This window comes from Mytilus edulis, chromosome 12 (assembly GCF_963676685.1).
Source record: "Mytilus edulis chromosome 12, xbMytEdul2.2, whole genome shotgun sequence".
NCBI classification, from domain to species: Eukaryota; Metazoa; Mollusca; class Bivalvia; order Mytilida; family Mytilidae; genus Mytilus; species Mytilus edulis.
The window spans coordinates 19,065,346-19,073,522 of NC_092355.1; positions in this window are offsets into that span (position 1 = coordinate 19,065,346).

Below are 8,177 nucleotides of genomic sequence, written 5' to 3' on the forward strand. Positions count from 1 at the left end.
AAATCACAGTTAATTGAAGTTAGACAACGTGCACACAGTGTTTGCATTTGCAAAAAGTAGTCAATTACATAGAACACACTGCACAAAACATAATTATGCTTATAATGCATTTTTTATCACAATGGTTTTTATGCCTAACTTTCACAAGTCGGCTTTTTTTGGACGTTGCATGCAACATTTTCTTTACATTGTCTATATGCATTTGTGGTTTTCTTTGTTATCATATGCCTGCTTGTTTTTATATTGATTAAGATTGTTATTGTACTCAGAAAAATAAGGACAGTTCAATCAGGCTTGTGTAGAAAGGATTTCAACACAATTCACGAAGTCATTGATGCCAAAGTTTATACCTGTCCTATTAAAATCTGCTCTAGATATTCGTTAGTCATTAATTGCAATGTTCATGTGGTTTAATAATTTGCCTTCCATCATCCATAAAATTAGCCGCATCAATGTTTCCTTCAAATTCATAATCAACTAACTGTCGTTCATTGAGCTGTGTACCAACTTGATTCTGTATGTGACCGGTGATCCAAATATTGACAGGAGATGACCTTGTTGTTCTCATTCTATGGCTTGCCCAAACTTGAGGTCAAATATAAAGTCTTCTGTAAATTTTATATATGTAAATGTAAAACAGGGCTATTAGATGCAGTCCATTTAGTTGATCGGAAATTCCCTGGTATTCCAAATGATAGAATAAGTAATAGAAATAGCACAAAACACTCTCGTTATATATATAACGTCCCTTCACAAGAAGGCTCTCTATTCTCTGACTATGCGTGCTTGAGTCTGTAATCACTGCCGTCACCATGTTTTGTCAACATGAAATCCGCCACATATAAATTTTCTAGTCCCTTATCTGACCAGAGGCGTATTATTAGGAGACCAAGGGGACCCACCCCCCTTTTTTCTGGAAACAAATTGGTTGATTATATAGGGAATCACTGATGCATGACCGGAGCGGGCCCCATCTTAGGCAGTCATTGGGAGGACTCACTTATAAAAATTTCTGGATTCGCCACTGCTGACAGAACATATACAAAAAACCTACTCCTTAATACGTACGGTGGCGGAATTGTTGTTGCTACGACAATGTAGAAACATAATAAGCCTACTGAACCCATCAACTCCACCCAGTAAAATGAATCTCCATTTTTACTAATTTACGGTTAGTGTATATGTGCCATAAGTGGTTCGGTGCCGTAATTTTATATACGAGTCTGTGCAGTCGGCCTTTTTGTCTCTCTCTTTGGTACCAGCGAAGTATATTCTAAGAATGGCGTCTCTTTACCTCAATCTTTGTACTATTTTCCTTTCAGTATTTCACGCAACATGCTTTCGCCACAACGAGAAAAGTCAACGACAATGCCAAAAGTATACTGTCAAGGTTGCCATCTTCAATGTCAGAAAAGTCTCTTTTCTGTAGTCCAAAATGAGCCACCCGTCAATATATTGTTCTCTCTGAGAGTTGTAAGAAATTTCCAATGTCGATATCTTGAAGTCACAATCCAACAACGATTCTAATACATTTTTTTCTACATGGTATTTTTGATTGCCATCCAAACTATCAGTTTTCACAGGTTTCATGTTTCCATACTTGATGCATTTCATTCGCAGTGTCATCATATGGGCTGGAATGGTAACTCCTTGATATTCCAGTTCATGTTTTGAAAGCATGCTGATTTTGTTCAACAAATTTGATGTTATTTTTTCTTTATCAAACATTTTCCGCACATGGAGCAAGCCAACTTTCCGAAAAACTTTCAACATTTCTGATTTGGCCATTTTTCTTTTGGTTTGACCGTAATTTTCTTAATTTCCCATGATTCCCTTCTAACAGCTCATCATTATAAAGAAATTTCATCATAAAGAAAAACCTCATCATTATAGAGAAAAAGCACATCACAATAAAGAAAAAGCTCATCATAATAAAGAAAAAGCTCATCATAATAGAGAAAAAGCTCATCATGATAAAGAAAAAGCTCATCATAATAGAGAAAAAGCTCATCATGATAAAGAAAAAGCTCATCATAATAAAGAAAAAGCTTATCATAATAAAGAAAAAGCTCATCATGATAAAGAAAAAGTTCATCATAATAGAGAAAAACCTCATCATAATAAAGAAAAACCTCATCATAATAGAGAAAAACCTCATCATAATAAAGAAAAACCTCATCATGATAAAGAATGAAGTACCATAAGGCAGTTACGGCGTTCCATACATATGAATTACACCATGATGTATCATGTTTTTCACTGGAGATACATATGTATAAACACAACATAATCATGAGATTTACATAGAACAAAGGTGTATCAAAACAAAACGTTTAGAACTTTTGACATAACAATAACACTTGAGACAGAACGCAATTATAAACTGACTTACTTGTAAGAAGAAAAGACACAACATAGATAAAATATGAGAGAATGTAAAGGTGGTTGATCATAAAGTTCCGAAGTATTCAGAATATACAGTAGTTACAGCATAATGTAATGCATATTTTACACAACACAGTTTAGCAATGACATATCATACAATTGTTTGACCAAACAAATAACTAATTTGACATAACACAGAGATGCCATGTCCGGATATAACGGCATCTGCACATAACATAAAGAAGAAATGACAGGACGTAAAGGCAAAGCGAAAAAACACACTAAATATTTACACTATAAGACAGTTCCGGCGTTCCATACGATGGTATACGCTAAAATGCTATGCCGCAACACGGTAAAGTGCGTTTTTCCGCGAATGCGTGTTTGTTCGCGCAAGTGTGAACGTTTGCACTATGGCGCATATCCGGAAATCAACGCCACTTTGCTTATTTGAATATTATACTAAAGAAATCGGAAAGGTGTCACGGTAATTATATTGAAATGATAGGAAATTTTGAATCAAATGTCTGTTTAAACATTTATTTAAGTGATTGACAGGTTGCCGGGGCAGAAAATAAATATACACAACAATATACACAATTTAAACGAAACATTATAACTGTCGTTGCAAAAATCAAGGTTCCTGAGCTATTTCAAAAATCGAAGCGAGAGGCTTTTAACAATACACCTTATCGCTATTTAGTCCATTCCGGGAAAAACAGTCATTTATACAAATTCCTGTTTTGTTTGAGTCACCGGCCGAAAATGGAGGTCATCAGTAGTGAGCTAAGGGAGAAAAAACTTTAGAAAGTGATCATCAAGAAACTTTGATATAGTATGATCAACTTTTTCGAAATTAAAATTAGAGTAAAAAAATATTTTTGAAGTATTTACGGTAGTTTAAACAGGTCTAATTAAAAAGTATCAAGCATGGTGAATTGTTTAAACAGAGTCCCAGATAGCTTCAACTGGATGAAAAAGTTGTGTAATTTTAGAACTTTTCCGGAATGGAATAAATAGCGGTTAGGTGTATGCAGTATAAAATACAGGCTAAAATGGCTGAAACTTCAAATTTGCAAAGTTCGTGATGAAAATTGGCTACATGTAACAATGTCTTTAGAAAACAGGTTGCCGGGTGAAATTTGAAACTTGAATGTCTAAAGAATAAGCAAGTCCAAACCTTGTATGTGTAGTCGTTGAACTCTAGGTTTCCACGTAAAGTTAGAATGACCCTATTTCAAGAAGAATAACCTCACGAAAACATGAAAAAAATCACTAAATTCGCGTTCATTGTTTTGATTTTAACGGCCTGACAACTTTACGGAAATATCAAAGTGATTGTAAATAAGGACTCTGTGACGGGCAACTTATAATATCCGTGTTTTAAAGATTTTAGTGATATCAAGCCAGTCCAGTTCAAACTATTATCACGTGGTACAATTCTCATTTACAAATTATGAATATTAATTAGCAAAAGCACTACTTATTTCTGGCTATGGCTTCAAGCCGTTTGAACATACAAAAATTGACATGCCAGTAAACGAGAATATGTGTGGCTCCTGATGAAGTTTTTTTACAAAATAAAAAAAAGAGATACAAATAAAACAAAACAGTTTTAGTAGGTGATATAGAAGACTGTATGCGGAGTATTTTTTTCCAACAAAATCACCCACATTACAAAACCTATGAACTCGCTGTGTAGGCGCGGACACACGTTTTTCTGTCAGGATAGTGGATTAGAGGTTTTCTCATCAACATAGAAAACTGACGACAGTAAGGGGAAGGTGCAAACCGTAAAAGAGGGCGAAAAAGTCAAAATACACCAAGTGTTAAAGTATTTCAATTTGTCAAAATTTCATTTAGAAACTCCTTCAATGTTTTAAATCAAACTTGCTTGAAACAAAAGCTACTTTTAAACTTTCTAATTGAGTTATTTTATAACCTAACAATTTTGTATAATATGTATTGTCATGTCTGTGATAGAGATGGATATTCGTCAATAAGATAGTGACATACCAAGCAGTTATGAGGGATCATCATATGATTGCCGATGAGACAAGTCTCGATCTAAGACTGGAAGCTATAGTATATCGTATGGCTAACCCAGCAGATAAAAAGTAGTTTTATGACTAAAGGTTATCAGAACGACCATTGCAAAACAATTGATACGAGAAAAAAAACGGACTGATTTATACACAAAATGTTGCTGATGTACGCCGCACTTAATAACTTATGACCCAAGGCGTGGAGTATCGGCTCTAGTTTAATAGCTTGTTATATAAACCACACAACAGCTAAATTAAATGTAAAACAATTTAAAAGGGAAAAACAACGGCATAATTTATAAACAATATACAAAAACTAATATTAACACAGCAAAAAACAAAAGACATTGCATGAACACCATTTCCGTTACACCATCGCACTTAAGCGTGTAAACCAACGTCCTTTAGCGTGTCATATACCATCACACTTTAGCGTGGCATACCATCGCACTTTAGCGTGTCATCTGATCGCATTTAAAAAAACAAACAATCATCACACTTTAGCGTCTGACACCATCGCACTTTAACGTAGACCATCGCACTTAAACGTAGATCATCGCACTTCAACGTAGACCATCGCACTTAAACGTAGACCATCGCACTTTAGCGTGACCATCGTACTTTAGAGTACCATCGCAATTTTGCTACGTATTGAATAAAATTGAATATTTAAAGGTTTGCATTATTACTCTTTTTCAGAACATGTATACATGGTTGTTTAAACAAATTAATCAACAAATGCCGAAACGTATTACATGCAATACATTAATCAGTTATTCAAGCGGACCAAAATTTAAAATGATTGAAGAATATAATTGAATACTATACAGTATGGGCTTGCTCCTTGTTGAAAACCATACAATGACCCATAGTTTTTAATTTCTGTTTCTTTTTTCTTGTTGTCTCATTAGTCCAGCGGCTACAACCATAGTTCAGACGAATTGTGTACATCCTGCTACAAGCATGACATTTGGAAAAGACCTTCTTCAACGATTACTCTTACATTCAGATAGGGAGGCATTCTTGTAAAAACCAAATAAGGCGGACATCATACTTAAACCGGCCCAATATCGAAGGCTAGTATGTGCAAAGGTGTTATAGTGATGCTACTATCGTAATATTTTGTACAAACCATTGTAATGTTCTTCGTTTGAATAAATTTGAAAGACTAGATGTCTTCAAAAATCCTACTTCCGGTAAAATTCATTATGGCAGACATTGTACAAAAATAAGCATATTGTTTTGAAAGAGAGTTATTGAAATGTGTTCTAACGTATTGCTGCTATCATTATATTGTGCAGGAGCATTTCTTTGGTGCATCTCACGGATACAATTTATAGGACATAGTCTTTAACACCCCTACTTCCGGCGATGTTCAATGTGGCGCACGTAGAAATATCTTTTTTATTTATTTTGATATTTAAGGTTTTTTTCAAATAGTAAGTAAAAATATTTTTGTGCTGGTCATTAAACTTTTGGCTTAAAGTTATCCTCAAAATAACTAATTCTCTATTATGTTTTAAATATTTTGATACAAAGCTAACACTTACAGTAAAAAAACAAATGTCAAAGATGAGACCTCAATCCATTTGATTGATTGAATAAAACAAAATAAAATATTTTTTGAAATTACTATTTAGCCACAAATACATTTTAACCACAACAATCACCACCACAAGCACCCAGAGCAGTGCACGTGCGATTCGATTTTCCACATTTATAACGAAAGCCGCATCCTTTCTTAAATTCATAAGGTACAAGCTCCTCACAAGATGATGAGGCCTCACAATTTTTTTTTTGAAAGGGTTCCCATGGATCCTCCTTATCACTTCGCAATCAATTAGGAACTGGACTGGGTAGCATAATAACCAATTCCAAGCTTTTCCTTCTAAACACCTGCCTTAGTGTATTGCACATTGTATCACAAACGAGGTGATTGCAACTTCCCTGTAGCAGCTACTGCTGCAGAGTTTATATCTTGATACAACATTCCCGCGCTTGATTTCCTACACCGTAACTAAAGCCCCCTTCTCTTTTCATGAATGAGACCTTCCAAATTAGACTGTTTGTAATCACATGTGCAACACGAAGGATGTCACATGTGGAGCAGGATCTGATTATTTTTCTGGATCATCTGCGATCACACCCAGTTTATGGTTGGGTTCGTATTGCTAAGTCTTTAGTTTTCTATGTTTGTTCTTGTGTACTTTTTTTTTGTCTGTTTGCCTATTTCATTTTTTTGCCATGGGGTTGTCAGTTCATTTTTGATTTATGAGTTTGACTGTAACTCTGGTAGTTTTTGCCCCTCTTTATCATATATACTAGACCAAGTTGAAGGGAATGCCTGAATTATTCCATCAGTGTCTCCAATGCAGTTTTTTATTTCGCAAAGAAAGAACCGTATTTCAACAGGTAAAGGCATAGATCACAGGAAGTATGTGCGATCAATCATTGATTGGTACATGTAGATTATTGCGCTGCGTTGTGTATTTGATCGTAAGTTATCTAAGGCGTTAAAGATAGAACTACGTCTGCCATTATACGTTTCTATTCAATACAACATAAAGTATACCAATTACGCGACGTCACAAAGATAGTGGCCGTACCGCAAAAAGGTACGTTAATATTAGCGCAATTCTTAACAGTACATTTGAAAAGCTATGGACAGATATTTATTTTTAGCTTTTTGAACCCCAAAACACAAACTATAGTTCGTGATTGGGACCTATGTCACGGAATGGTGAAATAGTAATAGCAGCATCATCGTTAACGACGCCGAAGCGAAACAGTAGGGGAGCAACATCAGTATTGACTGTTCTAATCATGACTCGTTTGCATTAGACATATGCATCACGATTCTAGTAACAGTCCTTCATATAAACATGGTGCGCAATTTGAAACAGCATCATGTGGTGGATAACACAGAACATCATAGGCATTTGCTGCTTCAACTACCTATTCCTGATTGAGCAAGCTGCTGTGAATGAAAACTATAAACTTCTTTCTTATTGTCGTCATTTCTCAGAAAACTTGTCAATTTTGAGGAATTTGTTTTAAACCTGGCTCGTCTATGTATTCCCTTTTCCCTGGCTCTTGTTTCTTGAAGCATCCTTCAAACTATCGTCTTTGTTTTTACGTTTGTAAAAACCTTATGATCCGTTTTGATCTGATTGTGTTAGGTTGTTCTTATGTTGTGATGCTATATCATTGGCCAAAGATGGTATGCAGATTCGGTGCCATCAAATATGCTTAACCTTGCAATAGTGTGGTTGTGGCTGTTTTTATGGGTTTTCATTTGTTGCTCTTTATTATATATATTTTTGTTTATTGTTTTGAACATAAGTTAGGCCGTTATATTTCTTATAATTGAGAATGGAAATGGAGAATGTGTCATACAGACAACAACCCGACCATAGAACAAGCACCAGCTGAAGGTCACCAACAGGTATTCAAAGCAGCGAGAAATTTCCACACCCGGATGCGTTATTTTTTGCATTGATTTTTTCATTTGTCGTTTAATAGCAAACTCCGGACAGTGATCGTTTCCGTTCCGGAACTATTTTCCTTTACTCCATCAATTAGTGTAGAGTAGTATTCGGGCCCGTATGCGGATCGGAACTGGAACTGCCGGGGAGTTTGGTTTGATAGCCCTTAATGAGTTGCTAATCAGTAGGAATTCTGCTCATTGTCCACACGATACCGTACAGTTGTTTACTTTTGCGTCAATTGGTTTATTGTGGAAAATTG